At 43.9% G+C, this 27,681-nt stretch overlaps 3 pseudogenes; 1 reads left to right on the top strand and 2 right to left on the bottom strand.

Moving 5' to 3' along the window:
• The window catches only part of LOC105710611 (reticulocalbin-2-like), a 36,067-nt pseudogene extending 24,043 nt beyond the window's left edge, over positions 1–12,024 (bottom strand).
• A 75-nt stretch (positions 12,025–12,099) lies between these two features.
• LOC105710667 (ribosome biogenesis protein NSA2 homolog) lies at positions 12,100–13,304 on the top strand (annotated as a pseudogene).
• A 7,980-nt stretch (positions 13,305–21,284) lies between these two features.
• LOC135268730 (small nucleolar RNA U13) lies at positions 21,285–21,395 on the bottom strand (annotated as a pseudogene).
• Between the last annotated feature and the right edge of the window lie 6,286 nt (positions 21,396–27,681).

The following is a 27,681-nucleotide window of genomic DNA, read 5'->3' as shown; positions in this document are numbered from 1 at the left end:
TTCTTTTTAACCATTAGTCAAGCATAGTAGTGAGAAGGAGGGGAAGAGTGGAACAAGGTGTTCTATCAGTAACTGATTGTGAATGATCAAAGTGAGATAGCTCACTGCCTTCAGAACAGCCGGATTACACTTTTAAATCAGATTTTTAGGGCTTCATTTTTTCTTTGTATTTTATTTCATCTTATTCATTTTTATTTGTTTTTGTTTTTGTTTTTTTTTTTTTTTTGAGACAGAGTCTCACTCTTGTCACCCAGGCTGGAGTGCAGTGGCGCAATCTCAACTCACTGCAACCTTTGCCTCCCAGGTTCAAGCAATTCTCTTGCCTCAGCCTCCTGAGTAGCTGGGATTACAGGTGTGTAACACCACTCCTGGCTAATTTTTGTATTTTTAGCAGAGATGGGGTTTTACCATATTGGCCAGGCTTGTCTTGAACTCCAGACCTCAGGTGATCTGCCCACCTCAGCCACCCAAAGTCGTGGGATTACAGGTGTGAGCCACCGCACCCAGATGTATTTTATTTAAATGGAGACATCTCTGAAATGATTTGGAGTAAAAAGTCCATGAATTAAAATCAACTGTTTCAAATATTTTAGGAAGTAAAACAACAACAACAACAACAACAACAACAACAAATAAAACCATGTATGATTCCCAGCACCACAATCAGCTCCACCCTGATTTTCTACTTTCAGCCTGGTAGTGCCGCATCTCTGTCCTCAGAAGCCTGGAGTAGTCACCAAACAAAAACACTTTGTTTTCTCTCCTTCCTCACACCACCCAAGATGCCAAAAGGAAAGAAGGCCAAGGGGAAGAAGGTGGTTCCAGACACTGCTGTTGCAAAGAGGCAGGAGGCCAGGAAAGTGGAGAATCCTGTGTTGGAGAAAAGGCCGAAGAATTTTGGCATTGGACAGCACATCCAGCCCAAAAGGGACCTCACTTGCCTTGTCTAATGGCCCCAGTTTATCAGGTTGCAGTGGCAAAGAGCCATCCTCTACACATGGCTAAAAGTGCCTCCTGCAATGAGACCATTCACTCAGGCCTTGGACCCCTAAACAGCTACTCAACTATAATACATAAGCTGGCTCACCAGTACAGATCACAGACAAAGCCAGAGAAGAAGCAGAGGCTATTGACCCGGGCTGAAAAGAAAGCTGCCAGCAAAGGGGACATCCCCACTAAGAGACCATCCATCCTTCGAGCAGGAGTTATCACTGTCACCACCTTGTTGGATTACAAGAAGGCTCAGCTGGGCTAGGCGCCATGGCTCACACCTACAGCACTTTGGGAGGCTGAGGCGGGCATATCGCCTGAGGTCAAGAGTTTGAGACCAGCCTGGACAACATGGTGAAATCCCATCTCTACCAAAAATACAAAAAAATTAGCTGGGCTTAATGACCGGTGCCTGTAATCCCAGCTACTTGGAAGGCTGAGGCAGAAGAATTGCTTGAACCCGGGAGGTGGAGGTTGCAGTGAGTCGAGATCGCACACCACTGCACTCCAGCTTAGGCAACAGAGTGAGAATTCGTCTAAAAAAAAAAGACTCAGCTGGTGGTGACTGAACATGATGCAGATCCCACTGAGCTAGCTGTCTTCTGTCTGTCCCCAGCCTCAGCTTCGTCATTTGGAAAGTGGGTGATGATAGTGCATATCTCTGTGTTGTAAAATAAAGGTCCCTGACTGCATTATCAAGGGGAAGGTAAGACTGGGACATCTAGTCCACAGGAAGACCTGTAAGACTGTCACCTTCACACAGGCTAACTCGGAAGACAAAGAAGCTTTGGCTTAGCTGGTGGAAGCTTTCAGGACCAATTACAATGACAGATACGATGAGATCCGCCATCACTGCGGAGGCAGTGTCCTGGGTCCCAAGTCTGTGGCTTGCACTGCCAAGCTGGAAAAGGCAAAGGCTAAAGAACTTGCCACCAAACTGGGTTAAATGTACACTGTTGAGTTTTTTGTACATAAAAATAAATAAAATAATACAAATTATCCTTCAAGAAAATTTTCCCCCAGACATCTTGCAGAGGTGGAGTTATAATACCTTCCTTCTTGTGCTAAGCCAATGCACACCTCTGAACTGAATGTGGAGAACTGAGCTGAACAGTCTTCACAAAACAAATGCAGCTTGTAGTAAAAGATCCTGCAGGATGATTTCATTTCTCTAGAGTGTCTAAAACAGCAAATTTATAGAGACAGAAAGTAGATCAGCAGTTGCCTAGAGCTGGGGGTAGGAGTGGGTATGAACCGAAAATGGACACGAGGAAACATTTTGGGGTAGTGGAAATGTTCTAAAACTGGATTGTGGTGACGGTTGCACAACTCTGCAAGCTTACTAAAATAATCGAATTGTACACTTACAATGGGCAAATTTTATGGTATGTAAAGTTGCCTTAATAAAGCTGATGTTGTTTTAAAGTTAGCGTAGGTAACTGATTTAAATTGGTATGCCAAATAGCACTGGTTAGTTTCTGCGTTAGGATCCTGACTATGCGGCTTGCCAACCATGTGAATTGAAATAAATTATTTCACATCTCCCAGCCTCAGTCTCCTCATTTGTAAAGTGGGTGATGATAGTGCGTATCTCAAAAAGCAGAGTACCAATTAAACGAGATAACTTAAAGATTTCTTTCTTTCTTTTTTTTTTTTTTGAGACAGAGCTTCACTCTTGTTGCTCAGGCTGGAGTGCAATGGTGTGATCTTGGCTCGCCGCAACCTTGCCTCCCGGGTTCAAGTGATTCTCCTGCCTCAGCCTCCTGACTAGCTGGGATTACAGGCATGCACCACCATGCCTGGCTAATTTTTGTATTTTTAGTAGAGACGATGTTTCTCCATGTTGGTCAGGCTGGTCTCGAACTCCCGACCTCAGGTGATACACCTGGCTCGGCCTCCAAAACTACTGGGATTACAGGCATGAACCACCATGCCTGGACAACTTACAGATTCTTAACACATTATATTTTACCTTAGAGATGAGAATGCGAGAAGGTAGGGAGGGGTGTTGATCCTTTTTTGACTTGGAGAGGGAAGGACATTCTGAATTTTTCAATGAGAATGATCTGGAAGGAGCATGCTCTAGCACTGTCTTAGACTCTCAGACCCATCCATTCCCCTGTGCCCAGTGGGTTCACATTTCCACTCTCACTTTCCAAGGGCCTTGGGCATTGACAGTCACCTCTTTCTGGGTCAGGTTGTAAGGATAAAAGGAACAGTATTCATTATCATGCAGAAGAATTGAGTGGCAGACTGCAGGAGCTCCGGGCCCCTAGATGACTGTCCAGACTGACTGCCATAGGAGACATTCTAAGGCAGGCATAATCTGGTCAACTGAATGAGCAACATGAGTTCCTGATGCCCAGATAAATCCAGAAAAGTCAAGGCTGGTTACTGGGAGCAAAATGAGATAAGTCAAAAGAGGCAGTGTGCGAGAAAGAGGGATGGGCCCAAGGATGGAGCGTTTGTGCTCTCCTTGTATGTGGAGTGCACTTTATGCTGAAGCTTTTACGAACATGGGATGGACAGGATGAAGTAGCAGCAATTATTATTATTATTATTATTATTTATTACTTTTGAAATAGAGTCTCACTTTGTCAACAGGCTGGAGTGCAGTGGCATGACCTTGGCTCACTGCAGCCTCCGCCTCCCAGGTTCAAGTGATCCTGTACCCTCAACCTCCCGAGTAGCTGGGATTTCAGGTATGCACCAACACGCCTGGCTAATTTTTGTATTTTTAGTGGAGACAGGGTTTTACCATGTTGTCCAGGCTGGTCTCGAACTCCTGAGCTCAAGGGATCCACCAGCTTCAGCTTCCCAAAGTGCTGGGATTACCGATATGAGCCATGGAGCCCGGCCTAATTCTTAGAGGAAGAGGCATACGGTTGCATTATTTGTACCCTCACAAACCCCTCCCACTCTGTTCTTGGCAGGCTGGCCTGTTCATTCATTCATCCCACATACATTACCAAATTCCTGCTCTCACAGACCTTACACTGTAGTAGAAGACAGACAATAAAGAAATAATCAGGCCAGTGCTGATCCCAGCACTTTGGGAGGCCAAGGCAGGTGGATCACAAGGTCAGGAGATCGAGACCATCCTGGCCGACATGGTGAAACCCTGTCTCTACTAAAACACAAAAAACTAGCCAGGTGTGGTGGTGCTTGCCTGTAGTCCCAGCTACTCAGGAGGCTGAGGCAGGGGAATGGCTTAGACCCGGGAGATGGAGGTTGCAGTGAGTCGAGATCGAACCACTGCACTCCAGCCTAGTGACTGAGCAAGACTCCCTCTCAAAAAAAAAAAGAAAAGAAATAATCAGGCTGGGCATGGTGGCTCACGCCTGTAATCCCAGCACTTTGCGAGCCCGAGGCAGGCAGATCACCTGAGGTCAGGAGTTTGAGACCAGCCTGACCAATATGATGAAATCTCGTCTCTACTAAAAACACAAAAATTAGCTGGGCGTGGTGGCATGTGCCTGTAATCCTAGCTACTCAGAAGGCTGAGACAGGAGAATCACTTGAACCCGGGAGGCAGAGGTTGCAGTGAGTCAAGATCAAGACATTGCACTCTAGCCTGGGCAACAGGAGTGAAACTCCATCTAAAAAAAAAAGAAATAATCAAATGACTCTGTAATCTAAATGCTAACAAGGAAAGGATGTGCAGGAGGCAAAATGGCTTAGACTGAGTGGTCAGGAAAGACTTCTCTGAGGAAGTAACATGTTAGCAGGGCTTTGAGGGAGCAAAAGAAACTAAGGTTGGAAGAAAGAGCACTCTTGGCAGACAGAAGAGAACATGCAAAGGCCCTGGGCTTGGTGTCAGCTCTGTGTGTTCAAGGAGCACGAAGAAACCAGTGTAGCTGGGGCAGAGTGAGAAGGAAGCAGTGTGGTAGGAGATTATTTCAGGGTGATGGTCAGGGTCCAGGCCTATTGGCTTTACTGGCCGTGACAAACACATGGATTTCATTTCAGATGTGATGGAAAGCCATTGGAAGAGTTTTTGTTTGTTTGTTTGTTTGTTTGTTTTGATGGGACATTTCATTTTTAATCACTCAAAAATGAAAAAGGTTTGGACAATGTCAAATTCCACTCACCATAATGCTATAGTTATACATTAAATATAATTACTATCTATACATATATGCAAAAATATAAAGTTCTATTTCATACAATAAAACCCTTTATAGAAACCATTTCAAAATTAAGCAGAACTTCTCAACATTAATATGTGAGGTCTAAGTCCTTCTAAAGTTTCCTTTAAAGGTTTTTAAACAAAATGCTAAACCTACAAACATTGTCCTGTCAGTTCTCAAATTAAATCTACTTAGAACACACACAAAAATTGATAGTTCAATCACATACTACTTAAATAATATTGTTCAGGCATCTCTAAAATCCTCCGTTTCTTCAAGTATGGAAATAGAACTCAAATATTCCACAATACAGATGGAGTATTTAGGAAAGACTTTGTTGTCATATGGCACAATATTAATGTTTTGTTTCTTCAATAGATTTTGAAATAAATATCAGGTTTTTGTTGTTTTTTTTTTCCTAAAAGACCAAAATTATAATCTACATTAAGGTAATTCTGACTGTGGTAAGATTTAAGAGTGTAAAATACAACATCAATATTTTATCACAAAAGTAAAGCTGGTAACAAATTATGAAAGGATCCAGTACTCTACTGAGATGGACTTGGTGTCTCCCATAATCTGTGGCTTCACCGGTAAGAAACAAGTCCTGGTCGGAGAGAGATCCAAGATGGCTGATGATTAGCAGCTCGGGCACTTACCTCCCAGTGAAACGCAAAGAACGAGAGGACGCCACACTTTCAGACGAATATTAGTTGCTCACGGACCAGGAGATTCCCAGTGGAGGAGCTCCACGGGTCGCCAGGGCGGCTCTTGTGGCCGGCGTGGCGGTTTTGCTGGTGCCTTAGCACGCCAGTTCTTGGTGCAGAGTCTGGAGATTCCCGAGCAGAAAAGCACCATCAATCTTAACACCGCTGTTGTGGCCGGCTCAGTGGATTGCTCAGATTTCGGCGCAGGGAATCAACAAGTTGGACGTCAGAGACCCAGTTAGAAAGTCGGTAATTATAAAGACGACAGACGGACAAATATATAATGAAGGGAAGAAACCAGCGTAAAAAGGTAGAGAATACTCAAAATCAGAATGCCTCTCCCTCTACAGGGGATTGCAATTCCTCATTAGTAACGGAACAAGGCTTAATAGATTACACGTGTGTTCCAATAACAGAAGCAGGTTTCAAAACGTGGGTGATAAGAAACTTCTGTGAATTAAAAGAACTTGTTCTAACCCAATGCAAAGAAACTAAGAACCTTGAAAAAAGGTTTGACGAAATGTTAACGAGAATGGACAATTTAGAGAAGAATATAAGTGAATTGATGGAGCTGAAAAACACAACACGAGAACTTCGCGAAGCATGCACAAGTTTAAACAGTCAAATTGATCAAGCAGAAGGAAGGATATCAGAAGTCGAGGACCAGCTCAGTGAAATGAAACGAGAAGACAAGAATGCAGAAAAAAGGATGAAAAGGAATGAGCAAAGTCTCCAGGAAATATGGGACTATGTGAAAAGACCTAATTTACGTTTGATAGGTGTACCTGAATGTGATGAAGAGAATGAATCCAAGTTGGAAAATACTCTTCAGGATATCATTCAGGAAAATTTTCCCAACCTGGCAAGGCAGGGTAATATTCAACTCCAGGTAATACAGAGAACACCACAAAGATATTCATCAAGAAGACCAACCCCAAGGCACATAATTGCCAGATTTATTAGGGTTGAAATGAAGGAGAAATTACTAAGGGCAGCCAGAGAGAAAGGTCAGGTTACCCATAAAGGGAAACCTATCAGACTTACAGCAGATCTCTCAGCAGAAACCCTACAAGCCAGAAAAGAGTGGGGACCAATATTTAACATCCTTAAAGAAAAGAACTTTCAACCCAGAATTTCCTATCCAGCCAAACTAAGCTTTATGAGCGAAGGAAAAATTAAATCTTTTGCGAACAAACAAGTACTTAGAGAGTTCACCACCACCAGGCCTGCTTTACAAGAGCTTCTGAAAGAAGCACTATACATATAAAGGAACAACCAATATCAGCCTTTCCAAAAATATATCAGAAAGCAAAGAACTTTAACACAATAAAAAATTTACATCAACTAATGGGCAAAACAGCCAGCTAGCATCAAACGCCGGTATTAAACCTATATATATTTTAATTGGATAAAAAGCCAAAACCCATCGGTATGCTGCATCCGGGCCCATCTTACATGCAACAATACACAAAGACTCAGAGAGAAGGAGGAAGATTTACTAATCAAACAGAGAGTAAAAATAAAATAATAAACAAAAAGCAGGAGATGCAATTCTTGCCTCTGATAAAGTAGACTTTAAAGCAACAAAGATCAAAAGAGGCGAGGAATGACATTACATAATGGCAAAAGGGTCAATGCAACAAGAAGAGCTAACGATTCTATAGATCAACGAGATAGAAAATTAACAAGGATATTCAGAACTTGAACTCAGACCCGGAACAAGTAAACTTAATAAACATTTATAGAACTCTCCACTTCAAATACACAAAACATACATTACCACCTCACACCTATTCCAAAGGTGACTATATAATTGGAAGTAAATCACTCCTCAGTAATCGCATAGCATTTCATAGGTTTAAATTAAATATTGGTTGGCTGTTTGTTTGTTATCTTCTTCCCTTATTCCTTCCTGACTACATCATTAAGTATAATTATCAGTATAAAAGAGGTTTTCAATACCCGTTACTAAATTGCATTCTAGCCTGGGCAAGAAAGCAATACTCCCATTCTCTCTCCCTCTTTCTTTTCCTTCTCCCTCCTCCCCATTCTCTCTCTCTCTTTCTCTTCCTTTTTCCTCCTTCCTATTCTCTCTCTCTTTCTCTTTAAAAAAAAAAAGAAAAGAAAAATACTTTGAAGTTAATAAGCCATTACTACTATTATCTATGGCTTTTATAAATCTACAACAGTTCACCTCCAACCATAACATATTTCCCTGTAAAAAAAAAAAAAAAAAAAAAAAAAAGAAACAAGTCCTGGTCTTCCAGAATCTCTTCTTCAGAGAGCTTTTTGTCACCATTCAAATCCATTTCACCAATCAGATGAAGAGCCTCCTCTTGTGCAATGCCCTGATTGTTAGGTACTACCCAAGATAACAGCTCTCGGGATCAAGCCTGCCATCGTTATCTGTCATAATCATTCACGAGTCTGTCTTTCTCAACAAGTATCCATTCTGGATCTTCATTTGCAGTTGGATCTGCCTGTAATCACGAAGAAATTCTTCCAAACTAACAAATCCATCACCACTCTTGTCATGTTCTTCTAAAGCTTCTTGAATGACAAATTCCGTCATATAATCAAGTTCTTCAGGATGCTCAAAAGCAATAAATTCTTCAAGACTCAAACCGGGACCTGAATCCTGGTTAGCTTTTTCAAATCGCGTCTTGTCCTTTAAGTGAAGCTGCCTGAAGGACTCCTCTTCTGCATCATCCAGAACCGTGTTCTCATCAAAGTCAATCACACGATCAGACATCTGAATGTTGTATTCATCCCATGTAACAGCACCATTGTTGTTTTTATCATATTCAACAAACTGCTGTTTTGCTTCTTGCATAGCATAATGCTTAAAAGACATCTGAATCCATGAACTGAGTTCACTTTCAGTGAGAAAGCCATCTGGGTCCAAGTCGATTTTCTTTTTTTTTTTTTTTTTTTTTTTCCGAGACGGAGTTTCGCTCTTGTTACCCAGGCCGGAGTGCAATGGCACGATCTCGGCTCACCGCAACCTCCGCCTCCTGGGTTCAGGCAATTCTCCTGCCTCAGCCTCCCGAGTAGCTGGGACTACAGGCACGTGCCACCGTGCCCAGCTAATTTTTGTATTTTTAGTAGAGACGGGGTTTCACCTTGTTGACCAGGATGGTCTCGATCTCTTGACCTCATGATCCACCCGCCTCGGCCTCACAAAGTGCTGGGATTACAGGCATGACAAGTCGATTTTCTTTATGATCGCCTGCGGTCTTTTTTGCTGCTCTTCGTGGCCGAGTTTAACATATTCATCCACCTCTTCCTGGACGCCCAGCAGCGCCTCACGGTCGTAGTCGCTGCGGTGCTCGCCCTGCGGGTAGTGCAGCTCCTCGGCCTCGCCGGCGCCGGACACCGAGTGTCGCTAGGAGGGAGGCGGGCGGGGGCCCGGGCCGGCCGTGACGCTCCGCGGGCGGCTACAGAGAGGCAGCGCGGTGTACGTTGAGGGCGGAGCTGGAAGAGTTTTGAACAGGGTGCGAGGTTAAGGTTATTCCAGCTGTTGTGAAGAATATGGGCTGGGCATGGTGGCTAACGCCTGCAATCCCGGCACTTTGGGAGGCCAAGGTAGGAGGACCAGTTGAGGCCAAGTGCTGGAGGCCAGTCTGGGCAACATAGTGAGACTCCATCGCTACAAAAACTACACAAATGAGGTGAGTGTAGAGGTGTGTACGTGTTGTCAGTCAGGAGGTTGAGGTGGGAGGATTGACTGAGCCCAGGAGTTGGAGGGTACAGTGAGCTACCGTTGCTCCACTGGATCCAGCCTGGGCAATAGAGCAAGACCCTGTCTCTAAGAAAATCAAAGAATATATAGGAACTTTCTCATCAAACTACTACAGGATTCCACACCAAAGCAGCCCCTTTACCGGAGAAAGTCTCACGGCCTTGTCTAAGTGGGAAGGAATATGGGCTATGGACTCTGAATTGCCGGAATGAGGAGATGGATCTCTCCTCCTGTTTTCTCTTCCTGCTGGATCTTCTCTTTCCTATTTAGGCCTCGTACATGGATATGTCTCCCTCTCCTTTTTTGCCCTGAGAATCAATGGGTTGGTTTGTGGAGGTTTACTTTTAGAAACAATTCCGTCCCCATCAATTCTCTGACACTGCATCTTGAAAACACTGAAAAAAAAGATGTTTAATAAGGTTTGGAGGGAATTTGCAATTTAAAGTGTTTTAACAGAAAAGAAATCAATGACCTCCCTTTGCGCCATGAATGCTAAATCTGTTTCTTTGTTTTCTTAAAACATCTCTTCAACTCTAACCAGATCTCCACTGCCTGAATTGAAAAAAGACCCTAGGTAAGGCTTTCTGGCCAGAGATACGCTTCCATAAAATAACCAGAAGAACTAGGGCACCGAGAGGCTATACGCATCTGCTCGGGCTGCCATAACAAAGCGCACTGTCAGGGTGTCTTCAGCAACACGAGTGTATTTTCTCACAGTTCTAGAGGCTGGAAGTCCAAGACCAAGGTGCCAGCAGGATTAGGCTCTGGTGAGGCCCCTCTCGTCTGCTTACAGACAGCCACCTTCTCACTGTGTCCTTGTGTGGCCTTTTCTCTGTCTATGCTTGGGGCTTGGGGGAGCTCAGATGTCTTTCTCCTGTTTTAAGAACAGTAGTCCTATCTAATTAGGACTCCAATCTTACAACCTCATTTAACCTTAATTTCCTCTTTAATAGCTGGATCTCCAAATGCAGCCATATTGGGTTTTAGAGCGTCAACGTCTCAATGTGGGGGGTTGGGGGTAGCACACTTCATAACAGAAGTTCTCAATAAATGTTCAGTGAAGACATGGGTAAATGAATGGATTTCTCTGGATATCCTGAAACTATCAGAGACCTCTGATGGAGCATGAGGTAAAAACAGTGGCTCAGGCAGAGAAATTATAGACGCATGAACTAAATGACCCAGAACCTACATAAATCAGTCATGTTCCTCTATATCAGCAATAACCCACTAGAAAATGCAATAACAGGCCAGGCACGGTGGTTCACACCTGTAAACCCAGCACTTTGGGAAGCTAAGACAGGTGGATCACGAGGTCAGGAGTTCAAGACCAGGGTGACCAACATGGTAAAACCCCGTCTTTACTAAAAATATGAAAATTAGCCAGGCGTGGTGGCTCGTGCCTATAATCCCAGCTACTCAGAAGGATGAGGCAAGAGAATCGCTTGAACCTGGGACGCAGAGGTTGCAGCAAGCTGAAATTGCGCCACTGCTTAGCCTGGGTGACAGGGTGAGACTCTGTCTTAAAAAAAAAGAAAAGAAAAGAAAATGCAGTAACAATTAAGACTCAGTTCACTGTAGTAACAACAACCATAATAACTCAAATTTTACCTGACAAAGAATATATATAAGACCCCTATGAACACAATTTTAAAATGCTATTAAAGCACATTTTAAAAGGATAGAGGCCAGGTGTGGTGGCTCACACCTGCAATCCCAACAGTTTGGGAGGCCAAGGCAGATGGATCACTTGAGGCTAGGAGTTTGACACGAGCCGGGCTGCATGGTGAAACCCCATCTCTACTAAAAATACAAAAAAAGAAAAAAGAAAAAAAATTAGCCAGGTTGGCACACGCTTGTAATCCCAGCTACTCAGGAGGCTGGGGCAGGAGAAACGCTTGAACTCGGGAGGCAGAGGTTGCATGAGCCAAAATCAAGCCACAGCACTCCATCCTGGAAGACAGGGAGACACCCTGCCTCAAAATGAAAATGAAATAATAATAATAATTTTAAATATCCTTCTAGCCAAGCCAAGCACATCTAAGGGACTAACTTGGCCTGTGAGCCACTAGTTTGTAACTCATGGTGAGTATAATAGGTATGAGGCTTGTTCCTAAACGTAGGGGTGTGGGAGGCAGAAGAATGCAAGCTGACCCTTCTCGTCCCACACGTCCTTACCCCTCCACCTGTCTGCAGGCAGCTTTCCTAAGGTCCTGGACCCTCAGATCCTTGCTGGAGTTGGAGACAGAAATGTTTTGGATGTGCAAAACAGTTAAGGGGTGTTAAGGAATATTAAAATAGTGTCCCCCAAAACTAGGGCATCCTCCTGACTATCCATGGCTGATCAGTAACATGTGGGAGAGAAATTTGGGTTTATTACTTTACAGCAGTATAAAGCAATAGCAAAGTTAACACAAAGCCACTTGCCAGTCGCAGCCTGCACGGCGTCGACCATGGGTCTCCGAGACCCGAAAACTGAGAGGGTTTTCGCACTCCAGGGGCTGCTTCTGGTGGCTCTGCGGCCATCAATATGCCACAGAGTGAATATATTGAATTACACTGTAAAACTATAGATACCGTTTGAATTACCACGAGAAAAAGAGAAAGAGGGAAAGTTGAGAAGCTCGTGAACGTTCAAAGAAGGCAACGAAAATGATTGGTCTGAAGGCTAAGCTTTACCATAAACAGCGCCATGCTGAGAAAATACAAATCAGAAAGACTATCAAGATGCATGAAAAGAGAAACACCAAACAAAGGAATGATGAAGAGACTCCACAGGGAGCAGGACCTGCCTATCTGCTGGACAGAGAGAGACAATCTCGAGCTGAAGTACTTTCCAATATGATTAAGCAGAAACTGAAAGAGAAAGGGGTAAAATGGGAAGTGTCTCTGCCTAATGTAGTGAATTGTGACATTCCACCACTTGCCAGGTCCTACAGATTCTACCTCTGCAGTGTGGCTGCACTCACCTAGATCGGCTGACCAAATTCATTGACTTGGTGTTTCCCTTTCAGGCACGGATGTTCTCCACCTTCAACAGAAACAAAAGTATTAAAAGTTACTCAAACAGGAAAGAGAAAGAAGAAGACATGGAAGAGGATGGTTACAAAAGTCTGCTCTGTTGGAGATGGCTTTAAAAGAAAACCACCTAAATATGAAAGATTCATCAGGGCAACGGGCTTGCGTTTCAAGAAAGCCCATGTAACACATCCTGAATTAAAAGCCACCTTTTACCTACCAATAGGTGGTGTAAAGAAGAATCCCACCAGCGTGGTGGCTCATGCCTGTAATCCCAGCACTTTGGTAGGCTGATGCAGCGGATCACCTGAGGTCAGAAGTTTGAGACCAGCCTGACCAACATAAAGAAATCCTGTCTCTGCTAAAAATACAATATTAGCTGGGCTTGGTGGCACATGCCTGTAATCCCAGCTACTTGGGAGGGTGAGGCAGGAGATTTGCTTGAAACTCGAGAGGTGGAGGGTGCTGTGAGCTGAGATCACGCCAATGCATTTCAGGAGCAAAACTCTGTCTCAAAAAAAAAAACAAGAAGAAGAAGAATCCCTCATCTCCACTGTATACAACTTTGAGTGTTATTACCAAAGGTACTGTCATGAGGAAAATGTGAGCAAATTGGGCTTTGTGACGCAAGAAGGCAAAGTTATTTGGGGAAAATATGCCCAGGTTACCAACAATCCTGAAAACAATGGGTGCATAAATGCAGTTTTACTGGTTTGACAGCAATTTCACATATAATTATTGAGGACTACACACTAATTTAAAAAACTGCCATTACTGTGATGTTTCTGAATACTACCAAACAGCCATACTTGTCTGCAGTCATCGAGAGATTTATTAAATTGTAAACATTAACTTGGAAACAACAAAGTCATTATAAAAATAATACTCCTTTAGGACTCTAAATTCAAACATTCCTCTTATCTGCAAACATTAGAAAAGATCACTTTCCCTTTAAATATGCAAAGAGAAAATGTTTCCAGAATTAGTCTGAAACCTTTGTAGCCCTTTAGCTGGAAGGATCATCAACTAAAAATGCATCAATAGAGATACTAATGAAATACCCAGTGAATGTAAAATTATAAACCAACATGTGTACTAAAGGAAAGAAATGAAGCGAATGTGCAAGAATTTTTAGCAGACTGGGAGTTTAGATTTCCCCAGAAAGCAACTAGCACTGACCACAGAAAGAAACTGGGATTCACGGGGAGAAGAAAAGAGCATTGTGTTCCTAGTACCTACCATAGTGTCTGGCACATAATAAGCACCCCCAAAATGTTTAGTGTTAACTGAAAGTATGAGAAGCACCTTGAATGCAGAGTTCTTGCTGGGATCCTCCTTTACGTACAATTCTTCTCTCCTATAAACATAATCCTTCCCTTAGAAGGCCACATGGAGCTGGGCATGGTGGCTCATGCCTGTAATCCCAGCACTTTGGGAGGCTGAGGTGGGAGGATCACTTAAACCCAGGATTTGAAGACCAGCCTGGGAAACATGGGGAAACCCTGTTTCTACAAAAATTAGTCTGGCATGGTGCTGAGTAACTATAGTCCCTCCTACTCGAGAAGCTGAGGTGGGAGGATTTCCTAAGCCTGGAGAGGTTGATGCGGCAGTGAGCTGTGATTTCACATTGTATTGCAGCCTGGGCAACAGAGTGAGACCCTGTCTAAAAAAGGAAAAGAAGAAAAGGAAGAAGAAGGAGGAGGAGGAAGAAGACAAAGGGAAGAGGAAGAGGAGGAGGAAGGAGGGAGGAGAAGGAGGAGGAGGCGGGAAGAGAAGAGAAGGAGAAAAAGGAGAAGGAGATGGAGGAGGAAGAGATGGAGGGGAGGAGGATGAGAAGGAGGATAGGAAGGGGACAGAGGGGAAGGGGGAGAGAAAGAAAGAAAGAAAGAAAGAAAGGGAGAAAGAGAGAGAGAGGGAAAGAAGGAAGGAAGGAAAGAAAGAAGGGGCCTACAATGGAAAGAATCCCAGTCCAGAGTCTATGCGAAAAGGAGATCCCTGACACATTGGTCCTGTGATTCCTGGAGCCTGCTGGGTAGAAGGTTGTTAACCAGAGTAATTTGTGTACAATCAGTGGCACGGGAGAAAGAAAGTTTCATACAGATTAAAGGAGAGAAGTCATTTTATTTGGGCTCCCGCAGTATTCTTACTTAGACTCTCATTTATTTTACATTACTTCTCTGATGACTGTACACGAATAAATATTGACCAGTTGAGTAATCTGATTCCTGCACTAGAGGGTACACTTGCATAATCCCTTGTAGACATACTCCAGGGAGTGAGGCTACTTTGTGGAGTTCCTTGGCAGTAACCCTAAGCAAAAGATTCTTTCTTGTTCTAAGCTCTGGCATATGACTGTGGTTTTGGAGCTGGAAAAGAATAAGATTGAATATTACATGGCAAATTAGCTGCTCATTTCGATTGTTGAGCATTTTTCTTTCAAGAAGAGTTATTATTACAGCCTCTGCTGGCTTAAGCCAGTGAAAGTCCAGGCTGGGCGCTGCGGCTCATGCCCATAATCCCAGCACTTTGGAAGCCTGAGGTGGACAGATTGCTCGGCCTCCTCCCTACTGCCCTCTGATGCACTCACTCTGGAAGCGGAAGGAGAGGCCCTGGGCAGTGAGTCCACCAGACACTCCCAGGCCCAGCAGAATCATCTCTTGAAGACAGAGACAAGAATGAGTGAAAGAAATGTAACCAGGAAAAGTCAAAAAGAGATGAGAGGCTTTGAGATGTTTGGAGCGAGTTTTATTCCCTTTCTTTGGGTTTGGGGGAAATTATATCGCACAGGGTAACAAGGAGAAAGAGGGAGGGTGGAAGTTTTGTCTTCATTCCACCATTTATCTCTCCAACCTTGCACTTGCATGGGAACTATGCGGGGGCGGGTGACGAGGGCGTCAACCAAAAAGGATCTGTGTCATCAGCACCATTAGAAAAAAACCAGGCTAGTCACAGCGGATCATGCCTGTAATCCTAGAGCTTTGGGAGGCTGAGAGGGGTTGGATCACTTGAGCCCAGGAGTTTGAGTAGCCTGGGCAACACAGAAAGAAGACCCTGTCTGTAAAAATATATTAAAAATTAGCCGGTCACAATGACGCACAACTGTAGTCCCAGCTACTTGAGCAGCTGAGGTAAGAGGATAGCTTGAGTCAGGAGGCTTCAGGGAGCTATTATTGAGCCAATGCACTCCACTGCCTGGGCAACAGAGTGAGATCTCATCTCTAAAAATAAAAATACAAAATAAGATAAATAGGTCAGATGTGGTGGCTCACACCTGTAATCCCAACACTTTGGGAGGCCAACGTGGGCAGATCATCTGAGGTCAGGAGTTCGAGACCAGCCTGGCCAATAAAGTGAAACCCCATCTCTACTGAAAATACAAAAATTATCCGGGCACGGTGGCACATACCTGTAACCCCAGCTACTCTGGAGGCTGAGGCACAAAAATCACTTGAACCCAGGAGCCAGAAGCTGCAGTGAACCGAGATCGCTCCAGTACACACCAGCCTGGGCAACAGAGAGAGATCTCATCTCTAAAAATAAAAATAAAAAATAGGATAAGGCATCAACCATCCAGCCATTTCTGCATTTTTGAGTGAGCCCACAACAAAAAAAAAAAAAAGGAAAGAAAGAAACCAGACTTGCTGTATTAGTATGAAGCTTCACTCACCTCTGACTAGTTGGAAACTTCTCTAAGATTGTGGTTAGCAAAAGCCAAGAGCTTCCTAGAGTAAGATTGAGGTGGTTTTTGTTGAGGCTGTTTTATTGGCTATGTGTCAGCTCTTAGGAGTAATTTGCATAAAACTTGTCAGAGTTATTTTCAAGGCCTGAAACACTAAATTTTTAACATTTAAGATAGGGACCTTGGTCAACCTGACATCTGCTTGCCGAGGCTTTACCACGCGCTAAATCCCAAGAGCCAATCAGCCAGTTGCGAGGTTAGCGTTTTAGAAAGCAGCTGAGTCTACAAACAGCTTCAGCAACCTGCAGTAGGAGGAGTGGGAGGAGGACGTCAGGACCCAGTGGGTGGAGAGGTACAATCCAAGGAGCATGGCTAATAGTAGAGTCTGTGGTTGGGAGTCAGCAGACCAAGAGTGACTATGTTTCCTCTTCTTTAAAATGGAGTTAATGAGAGTACCAGTCCAAAAAGGCATTTGTGGTAATTGAATGAGTTAATGCATGTAGCACGCTCAGCACACGGGTCGACTCATAATGTATTCTCAACCAATGTGAGCTGTGTTCATCATCATCACCATTTTTTTTTGCGGGGGGGACGGAGTTTCACTTTTGTTGCCCAGGCTGGAGTACATTGGCACAATCTCGGCTCACCTCAACCCCCACCTCCCGGGCTCAAGCAATCCTCCTGCCTCAAGCAATTCTCCTGCCTCAATCTCCTGAGGAGCTGGGATTACAGGCATGCACCATTACACCTGGCTAATTTTGTATTTTTCACAGAGACAGGGTTTCTCCATGTTGGTCAGGCTGGTCTTGAACTCCCGACCCCAGGTGATCCAACTGCCTTGGCCTCTCAAAGTGCTGGGATTACAGGCGTAAGCCACCATGCCCAGCCATCACCACCATTATTATCACCATCATCCTGGCTCTTCTACTTACCAGGTTTGTGACCCGGAGCAAGTTGTGTATCATTTCTAAACCTTGGATTTGTCATCTTTACATTAAAGAAAAAAAAATCATCATCAATAATATAGTGAGGATGAAATAAAATCAGGCACATAAAGCATCTAACATGCCGCCATGTTTCAGCAAATAGTAGGTCCTCATCGAGGGGGTGCTATTTCCTGTGGGTTTCAATGGCTTTCCTTTATTGATTGGTAGTCAAAACAAGTATTTTGGAAGAAAGAATACCAAAGGAAGGAAGACACCAAAGTCTCCCCAATGAGAAAAGTTTACTCAATGGAAGAGACTCTCAAGGTTTTTTGTTTTTTGGGGTTTTTTTTTGTTTTTTTTGAGACAGAATTTCACTCCTACTGCCTAGACTGTAGTGCAATGGTGCCATCTCGGCTCACCGCAAGCTCTGCCTCCTGGGTTCAAGTGATTCTCCTGCCTCAGCCTCCTGAGTAACTGGGATTACAGGCATGTGCCACCATGCATGGCTAATTTTTGTATTTTTAGTAAAGACAAGGTTTCTCCATTTGGTCAGGCTGGTCTCGAACTCCCAACCTCAAGTGATCCACCCGCCTCGGCCTCCCAAAGTGCTGGGATTACAGGCATGAGCCACTGCACCTGGCCGATTCTCAAGTTTTTTATGAGAGTTTTTAATTTTCGTTATTTTGTGTGGTCTCGTCAGACATCTCCCTAAGACCTCAGGTGTCCTTGAGTTTACATTCCCACACATTAAGTGGCTTTCGTTGCTAAAGAAATCACAGAGGATTGAAGATTTAGGGACATGGATGTGGGGTTGCCAAATTTAGCAATAAAAATACAGGTGTGCAATATTTTATCTGGCTATCATACATGGATGCCAATTTTTATCTTCTTGTAAACTCAAGCTAGGATTGACTCTTGTTTTGTGATTTTGTGTGATTTACAATATCCACAGTCAAGGGCTTCTCAGAGAGAGAGATTTTTGTTTGTTTGTTTGTTTGTTTTTTGTGTGTTTGTTTTTTTTTCCTTTTCTTTCTTTTTTTTTTTTAAAGATGGGGTTTCACCATGTTGGTCAGACTGGTCATGAACTCCCAACCTCAGGTGATTTGCCCGCCTTGGCCTCCAAAGTGCTTGGATTACAGGCGTGAGCCACCACGCCCAACCCAGAGAGAGATGTTACAGAGTGCAGGCTAAACTCAAGGAGGCAGTTATCAAGGGCATCTTCTCCCATGAGTCATGTTGGGTCTAAGTATTGTAGAAGCAAAATGGATCCTGGAGGTTAGGTTCTAGTAAGAAGGCCCTGGGTTAACCTCCTCAAGGCTTCTCTTCATTATTGTTTCCTGGTACCATCAATAGAGCACTGCTCATTGTCCCCCACCCCCTGCCATCCCCTTACACCTTCCTTAGCCCTACAACGCCCCTTCTCTCACTAGTGGAAAGACTGCGCAGTCTCCACGTCTAAGGGTCAGGATGAACTACAGCTCCCTAAGGATGATATTATGAGAACCCAACAGAAACGAGGCCTCCTGGGCTCCATTTTGTTCAACTCATAATATTCAGATGTTATGTCATTTATCCTTCCAAACTCCAACAGCGCTTCTTAGTGGCTTTGCTTTTGAAATGAAAATGCAGGTAGCAGAGCAAACTATCAAATGAATGACCTTTATTTCAAAACCTAACTGTGGTTTTTGGTAACAAGAAGAGCAGACTCCAGAGAAAGATCAGGTTATGAACTCTCTGTGACATCTCACTCACTGTCCTGCCCTGAAACCTTTTTTTTTTTCTGTAGAGGAGGTATTAAGGTAAGGCAGCGTGTGTGTGTGTATGTGTGTGTGCACGCGTGTGCGTGTGTGTGTGTGTGTGTGTGTGTTTCCCTCTCTGGAATTTTCATTTACGATCTTTAAGGGCATGCTGAGATCATACGGAGTCAGCCTTCATTGCAGAGTTTTAGATCCTGGTCTATAAGGTTGGGTAGGTGAGGCTTGATATCTTCCCTGGTTTGGGTGCATACTTATCTCCCTCCCAGCCTGAGTCAAGAAATAGAAGAGACTGCAGCACCACATCTCACCACAAGATATCATGTCCAGCTCCTATGCCCCTCTCACATCCCTTCCCACTCTGAACTCATGGCCTGCAGAGCTCCTGGATGGGCCTACACTATCTGAGAGGGGCCAGAAGGCTTTGAGTGACACAGTTGTTCTGCCCACCTCCCAGAATGACTGACAGCACCTGAACCATGAATGCAGAGATAGAATGAACGGTGGCTCTTCTCCAAGCCTTTGGTCCTCCTTTTATTCATACTCTGCCTTCCAGCCTGGGGATCAGGAAAGATTATTTTTGACCTAATCAGAGAGACTAAAGATTCCTGCAGACATGCTCTGCCTTTAAAGATCCTCCCACTTAGTCCTCATACCTGAGAGGGCAGAAAGCTTCAAGAAACACAGGGGCCTTTGCTTCATGTCAGGAGCTGGCCAAAGGGCACTAAGAGTGAAGGGACCATAAGCTACTAAGCTTCTCCCAAAGACCCTGTTTAGCAGAGGAGGAGGTGGAACAAGTGTCCTCTAGAAGTTATGAAATCCATCCCCCTACCTTCTGGCAGCACTGACAATCAATAAATAGCTCCCTCTCCAAGAAGATTTCCACTGGAATTGGAACCTGGAATTTCCTCAAGTTGTAGTAGACAATTTGAGTCCCTGAACCTGGAATTTCCTCATATCATCTCGGAGAGAGCCTTTAAAGATTACAAATTAGAAATGGACTGTTTGACATTCTCCTCCCTTTTTTGGATAACGCATGGAACTCCAGAATCTCTGCCCAAATATCCCCAAGCTTATCTCCAAACCCAGTGCAAACGTTTTAAGATCAGTCCTTCTCAGGGTGACCCAGACGCTGGTGTGCACACCCCAACCTTAAGGGATCAACAAAGAGTGTTATGAGGAAGCTGGATTTATGGGCTGAGAAGTCCATATGGGACTGCAAGAGTTCTATGCTGATGCAAGAAGGGCTGGAGTGAGGAGTGGGAAGAAAGAAAAAAGGATGCAGGATGAGGGCCAAAGCTGGGGCTGGCTCTTCCCATGCCACCATGGTCCAGCAAGAGATTCTAAGACATCCAAGAATTTAAAATTCCAACTTGGACTTCCAGGTTGTTCTAAAGGTATTTTTGTCAAGGTAGGAGGACAGAACATATTGCGTTGAATGATTTGTGAGCTTTACTTATAACTTTAAAATATTTAGACATGTGGTGTTTAGGCCTCGCTTTGCACTCTCGTCAAGGCCTCTAGTACCCCGTGACCTACCCCACAATCTTCTAAGAGACAAACCTTCACAGCTCAAATGGCTTAGAGCGTGACCCAGCTGAAACTGCATGCTGTATCACCTCACATCTGTCCCACTCTGCCCTATTTTGGTCCCTAAGAGTGGTTAGATCTTATAGGGCACATCCTATGACCATGTTTTTTGCATGAACCCTATACTAGTTGTCTGATCTGTACTGAGGGCATAAAATCAAATATAAGACTTCTGTCCACCTTTCAGGGACCATTAAACTTAATGCAATTAGCCAAGTATGGTGACTCACGCCTGTAATCCCAGCACTTTGGGAGGCTGAGGTAGGTGGATCACTAGGTCAGGAGATTGAGACCATCCTGGCCAACATGGTGAAACCCCATCTCTAGAAAAAATTTTAAAAACTTAATACAATTGAACTATGGGCCTTGAAGGCTTGCCTGAAAAAGATGAGGTGTTTGGGCCAGGCACGGTGGCTCATACCTGTAATCCCAGCACTTTGGGAAGCTGAGGTGGGTAGATCACCTGAGGTCAGGAGTTTGAGACCAGCCTGAACAACATGGCAAAACCCCATCTCTACTAAAAATACAAAAATATTAGCCAGGTATTGTGGCACGTGCCTATAGTTCCAGCTACTTGGAAGGCTGAGGTGGGAGAATCACTCGACCCCAAGGGGCAGAGGTTGCAGCAAGCTGAGATGATGCCACTGCACTCCAGCGTGGGCAACAGAGCAAGACTCGATCTCAAAAAAAAAAAAAATGAGGTGGTTGAAATTTGGCTGACAATCCAACTTTCTTTTATTTTTTTCCATGTCAGATGGTTACTGGGCCATCATAACAAGGTTTGAGGGAGGCCCACCCATGTCTCACGCATAAGCATGAAACCACAATCATCACACTTATGAACTAACTACAAAAGGATCACTAACTCTTTTTTTTTTTTTTTTTTTTTTTTTTTTTTTTTTTTTTAGAGAATGGGGAGGAGGAAAAAGGAAGAGAAAGAAAGAGAGAGAATGGGGAGGAGGAAAAAGGAAGAGAAAGAAAGAGAATGGGGAGGAGGAAAAAGGAAGAGAAAGAAAGAGAGAGAATGGGGAGGAGGAAAAAGGAAAAGAAAGAGGGAGAGAGAATGGGAGTATTGCTTTCTTGCCCAGGCTGGAATGCAATTTAATAATGGGTATTGAAAACCTCTTTTATACTGATAATTTTACTTAATGATGTAGTCAGGAAGGAATAAGGGAAGAAGATAACAAACAAACAGCCAACCAATATTTCATTTAAACCTATGAAATGCTATGCGATTACTGAGGAGTGATTTACTTCCAATTATATAGTCACCTTTGGAATAGGTGTGAGGTGGTAATGTATGTTTTGTGTATTTGAAGTGGAGAGTTCTATAAATGTTTATTAAGTTTACTTGTTCCGGGTCTGAGTTCAAATCTTGAATATCCTTGTTAATTTTCTATCTCGTTGATCTATAGAATCTTTAGCTATTCTTGTTACATTGATCCTTTTACCATTATGCAATGTCCTTCTTTGCCTCTTTTGATCTTTGTTGCTTTAAAGTCTACTTTATCAGAGGCGAGAATTGCATCTCCTGCTTTTTGTTTATTTGTTTATTTTTACTCTCTGGTTGGTAAATCTTCCTCCTTCTCTTTGAGTCTTTGTGTATCGCTGCATGTAAGATGGGTCTGGATGCAGCATACCGATGGGTTTTGGCTTTTTATTCAATTAAAATATATATAACTTTAATACTGGCGTTTGATGCTAGCTGGCTGTTTTGCCCATTAGTTGATGTAAATTTTTCGCTGTATTAATGTTCTTTGCTTTTTGATATATTTTTGGAAAGGCTGATATTGGTTGTTCCTTTATATGTATAGTGCTTCTTTCAGAAGCTCTTGTAAAGCAGGCCTGGTGGTGGTGAACTCTCTAAGTGCTTGTTTGTTCGCAAAGGATTTAATTTTTCCTTCGCTCATAAAGCTTAGTTTGGCTGGATAGGAAATTCTGGGTTGAAAGTTCTTTTCTTTAAGGATGTTAAATATTGGTCCCCACTCTTTTCTGGCTTGTAGGGTTTCTGCTGAGAGATCCGCTGTAAGTCTGATAGATTTCCCTTTATGGGTAACCTGACCTTTCTCTCTGGCTGCCCTTAGTATTTTCTCCTTCATTTCAACCCTAATAAATCTGGCAATTATGTGCCTTGGGGTTGGTCTTCTTGAAGAATATCTTTGTGGTGTTCTCTGTATTACCTGGAGTTGAATATTACCTTGCCTTGCTAGGGTGGGAAAGTTTTCCTGAATGATATCCTGAAGAGTATTTTCCAACTTGGATTCATTCTCTTCCTCACATTCAGGTACACCTATCAAACGTAGATTAGGTCTTTTCACATAGTCCCATATTTCCTGGAGACTTTGCTCATTCCTTTTTATCCTTTTTTCTCCAATCTTGTCTTCTCGTTTCATTTCACTGAGCTGGTCCTCGACTTCTGATATCCTTTCTTCTGCTTGATCAATTCGACTGCTTAAGCTTGTGCATGCTTCGCGAAGTTCTCGTGTGGTGCTTTTCAGCTCCATCAATTCACTTATATTCCTCTCTAAATTGTCCATTCTCGTTAGCATTTCGTCAAACCTTTTTTTAAGGTTCTTAGTTTCTTTGCATTGCGTTAGAACAAGTTCTTTTAATTCACAGAAGTTTCTCATCACCCACATTTTGAAACCTGCTTCTGTTACTGGAACACACTCGTTCTCCATTAAGCCTTGTTCCATTACTGATGAGGAATTGCGATCCCCTGTAGAGGGAGAGGCATTCTGATTTTGAGTGTTCTCTGCCTTTTTAGGCTGCTTTCTTCCCTTGATTATATATTTATCCATCTGTCGTCTTTGTAATTACCGACTTTCTAACTAGGTCTCTGAGCGGACGTCCAACTTTTTGATTCCCAGCGCCGAAAACTGAGCAATCCACTGCGCCGGCCAAAACAGCGGTGTTAAGATTGATGGTGCTTTTCTGCCCGGGAATATCCGGACTCTGCACCAAAAACTGGCATGCTAAGGCACCAGCAAAACCGCCACGCCGGCCACAAGAGTCGCACTGGCGACCCGTGGGGCTCCTCCGCTGGGAATCTCCTGGTCCGTGAGCTACAAATATTCGTCTGAAAGTGTGGCGTCCTCTCGTTCTTTGCGCTTTCACTGGGAGCTACGTGCCCGAGCTGCTAGTGATCAGCCATCTTGGATCTCTCTCCACTAACTCTTTTTAAAGAGTGGCATGTGCCAGTGAAGGTAGAAGAGAACAATGTCAGGCTCAAGGGGCCACTTGAGACAGTTTGGGGAAGAAGAAGGGCATGCAGCAGCCACTAAGAGGGACTTGGAGGGACAGGCAGAAGTGTTTGCAGGTGGTCGGGTGCGGTGGCTCACGCCTGTAATCCCAGCACTTTGGGAGGCTGAGGCGGGCGGATCACGGGGTCAAGAAATGGAGGTCATCCTGGCCAACATGGTGAAACCCCGTCTCTACTAAAAATACAAAAATTAGCTGGGCGTGGTGGCACGTGCCTGTAGTCCCAGCTACTCAGGAGGCTGAGGCAGGTGAATCGCTTGAACCCAGGAGGCAGAGACTGCAGTGAGTCGAGATCACCCCACTACATCCAGCCTGGGTGACAGAGTAAGACTCCATCTCAAAAAAAGAAAAAAAAAAAGTGTTTGTGGGTATCCTTAGGGAAATTGTACCGTATGTTATGAGTACCTTGTCTCACTTTCCCAAAGAAAAGTCAGTTAATGCTGCATTACTCAGGATGGCTGATGGAGTTGAATTTGTTTATTTGTTTTAGAAGAGGTGGCCAGGGGATGGAAGCAAGTGCTGAGCCTGGCCCAAAGCTGATCTTGGGGTGGCAACAGGAGCTGCAGAAGCGCTCACGTGCATTCAGGCTAACTTATTAAATGGAATGTTGGGCACCCATTTCTCTTTCTCCAGAGCTGACCATATAAAGGCTTCAAAGTAGATGCCTAAGTATCAAAATGACACACGGGCAGCAGCAACAGGCTCACTCAGGCCTTCCTGGAAGATGAACTAAGAGAGACACGAGCTGCATGCCTGGTCTTGCTCTACCAAAGTCTGTTTTTAGATACCTGCTTTAGTTGTTTTTGTTCTCTGTTTTTACAATAAAAGGAGTTTGTGTTTATTTAACAAAGTTTGAAGTAGGGCAGGCAAGGTAGCTCATGCCTGTAATCCTACAACTTTGGGAGGCCGAAGTGGGAGGATGACTTGAGCCCAGGAGTTCAGGACCAGCCTGGGCAACACAGCAAGACCCTGCCTTTTTTTCCGTTTTTGAGACACAGTCTTGTTCTGCCACCCAGCCTAGAGTGCAGTGGTGTAATCTGAGCTCATTGCAACCTCTGCCTCCCGAGTTCAAGCAATTTTCCTGCCTCAGCCTCCTGAGTAGCTGGGATTATGGGCATGTACCACGATGCCTGGCTAATTTTTGTATTTTTAGTAGAGATGATGTTTCTCCGTGTTGGTCAGGCTGGTCTTGAACTCCTGATCTCAGGTGATCCACCTGCCATGGCCTCCCATAATGCTGGGATTACAGAGGTGAGGCATCGTGCTCAGGCTTCATATTTTTTTAAAAATGAGAAATGTGAAAAAAGTTAAAAGCAAAAAGAAAAATCATCTATAGTCTTACCTTCCAGTACAACCATGTAAACAGTTGTCATATTTCCCTCAAAGCTTCGAGGTTCCCCTTGCTCTCTACAGAGATGGTTGTTGTGCGTGGGTGCGTGCGTGCGTGGGTGCGTGCGTGGGTGCGTGCGCGTGTGCGTGCGCGTGTGCGTGCGTGCGTGTGTGCGTGCATGTCAGCGAGAGTAAAAGAGATTTTTAATATAATTGGATCCTCTTCCTTTAAGCCCTGTTTTCAAGGCAGCAGGGTTAATGTGATCTTAAAGCACTAAGATGAGTCATCTTAGAATTATTGAGCAACTTCATGAGATTTGGTTAAAAACAAGGTTGACTTTCCTTCATTCTGTCATCAGGAATTACCTGCTCTAATATTCAGCTGCTTTTCTCAGGGTCCACGCTCAGCCAGAAGGGATAGCACAATTCAAATCAGAGATGTAAAAGTAAGAAATAGAACTAAGGCACATGCTACTGACTTGAAGACTTAAACAGATTTTTATACCTGAGTCTTTCAGTTCAGTCCTACTGGTCCCACTTCTGACTAAGGTTAAAAAGTCCAAGAATCGAGTTGAATCACTGGGCATGGTGGCTTGTGCCTGCAATCCCAGCAGTTTGGGAGGTGGAAGTGGACAGATTGGTTGAGCCCAGGAGTTCAAGGCCAGCCTGGGCAAAATAGCGAGACCCTGTCTTTAAAAAAAAAAAAAAAAAAAAATTAGCAGGGCATGGTGGCACACACCTGCAGTCCCAGTTACTTAGAGGGCTGAGGCAGGAGGCTCACTTGAGCCTGGGTGTTCGAGGCTGCAGTGAGCTGTGTTCATGCCACTGCATTCTAGCCTGGGTAACAAAGTGAGTCCTTGTCTTAAAAAAGAAAAAATCAAGTTGAGGCCAGGTGCAGTGGCACACGCCTGTGGTCCCAGCTACTCAAGAGGCTGAGGTGGGAGGATCGCTTGAGCCCAGGAGTTCAAGGCCAGCCGGGGAAACATAGCAAGACCTAGTCTCTAATTAAAAAGAAAAAAAATCAAGGTAAATCATTTGAATTTTCTGGTAAATCCCATTCTAAAACATATTAGGACTTGATTTTTGTGGCATAAGTAACTGCATTTACTTGGGAATTTTTCTCAAAGATAAATAAGAGACGAGACAGCTCTGCCAAATCTGAGGCTGGCATATCAACAGTATATAAGGAGCAACATAAATTACCTTTTATAATTGAGCAGAGACTGGGAAACCAGACTCATTTTGTCACAGTCCCAAAGAGACAAAAGTAAAATCTCAACTCTTTTATTCCTTAGTGAGTTTGAGTAACTGTCCTGGGAAGAAATATTTCATTCAATTAAATAATAAGCCTTCATACCCCTGGGCTTTTGTTCATGTTACCCCTTTGTTTTGTTTTGTTCTGTCCTCCAGTCTGGAGTGCAGAAGTGCTATCTGGGCTCACTGCAACCTCCGCCTCCCAGGCTCAAGTGATTTCTTCTGTCTCAGCCTCAAGAGTAGCTAGGACTATAAGCGCGCACCACCACAGTCAACTGATTTCTGTATCTTTAGTAGATGGGGTTTCTCCATGTTGGCCAGGATCATCTGCAGCTCCTGACCTCGTGATCCACCCACTTCAGCCTCCCAAAGTGCTGGGATTATAGGCATGAGCCACCACACCCTGTCACTGTTTATCTGAATCCGAAAACCTAGAAGGCCCCCCACTGCCAGAGGCATTAGAATCAGAGCGACTCCACCTTGAGTGAGGGCTAGGAAAATGAGGCTGGGGTTTACTGGGCTGCATTCCCATAATGTTAGGTATTTCTAGCCTCTAGATGTTTACAGTTAAGGGAACAGGTTGTTAATGTTTACTAAACAGACCCAGACTCGGGAGTGTTCTAATATCCCAATATCTTGAGAACAAAAGAATTTCCAATTTTGCTTTAAAGATAATAATGACCGCCGGGCTCAGTGGCTCAAGCCTGTAATCCCAGCACTTTGGGAGGCCGAGGAGGGCAGATCATGAGGTCAGGAGTTCAAGACCATAATACAGTACAATGGTACCAGTAGATAAAAAAACAAAACAAAAAAAAAATGGAGTTCAAGACTAGCCTGGCCAACACAGTGAAACCCCATCTCTACTAAAAATACAAAAATTAGCCAGGCATGGTGGTAGATGCCGGTAGTCCCAGCTACTTGGGAGGCTGAGGCAGGAGAATTGCTTGAACCCAGGAGTCGGAGGTTGCAGTGAGCTGAGATCGTGCTATTGCACTCCAGCCTGGGCAACACAGCGAGACTCTGTCTCAAAATAATAATAATAATACTAGTATCAATTCTCACAAAATATAGTAATTAAGAAAATTAATCCTTTATCACAACTCCTTGTAGCAGAGCACATCACCCCATGATCTTTTTCATCCTGTATACAAACAAGTATTGTCCCTGGGGTAGTTTCGTTCCTCCTCGTACTTGGGCAATGCCCTACTCTGTCTACGGAGTAGCTGTTCTTTCACCACTTTACCTCCTAATAAACTTGCTTTTGCCTTGCACTGTGGATTCACCCTGAATTCTTTCTTGCA

The sequence above is a fragment of the Aotus nancymaae genome, unplaced genomic scaffold (assembly GCF_030222135.1).
Source record: "Aotus nancymaae isolate 86718 unplaced genomic scaffold, 86718_ANA_hifiasm-v0.15.2.pri h1tg000041l, whole genome shotgun sequence".
Taxonomy (NCBI): Eukaryota; Metazoa; Chordata; class Mammalia; order Primates; family Aotidae; genus Aotus; species Aotus nancymaae.
This window is presented reverse-complemented; position numbering and strand designations above follow the sequence as displayed.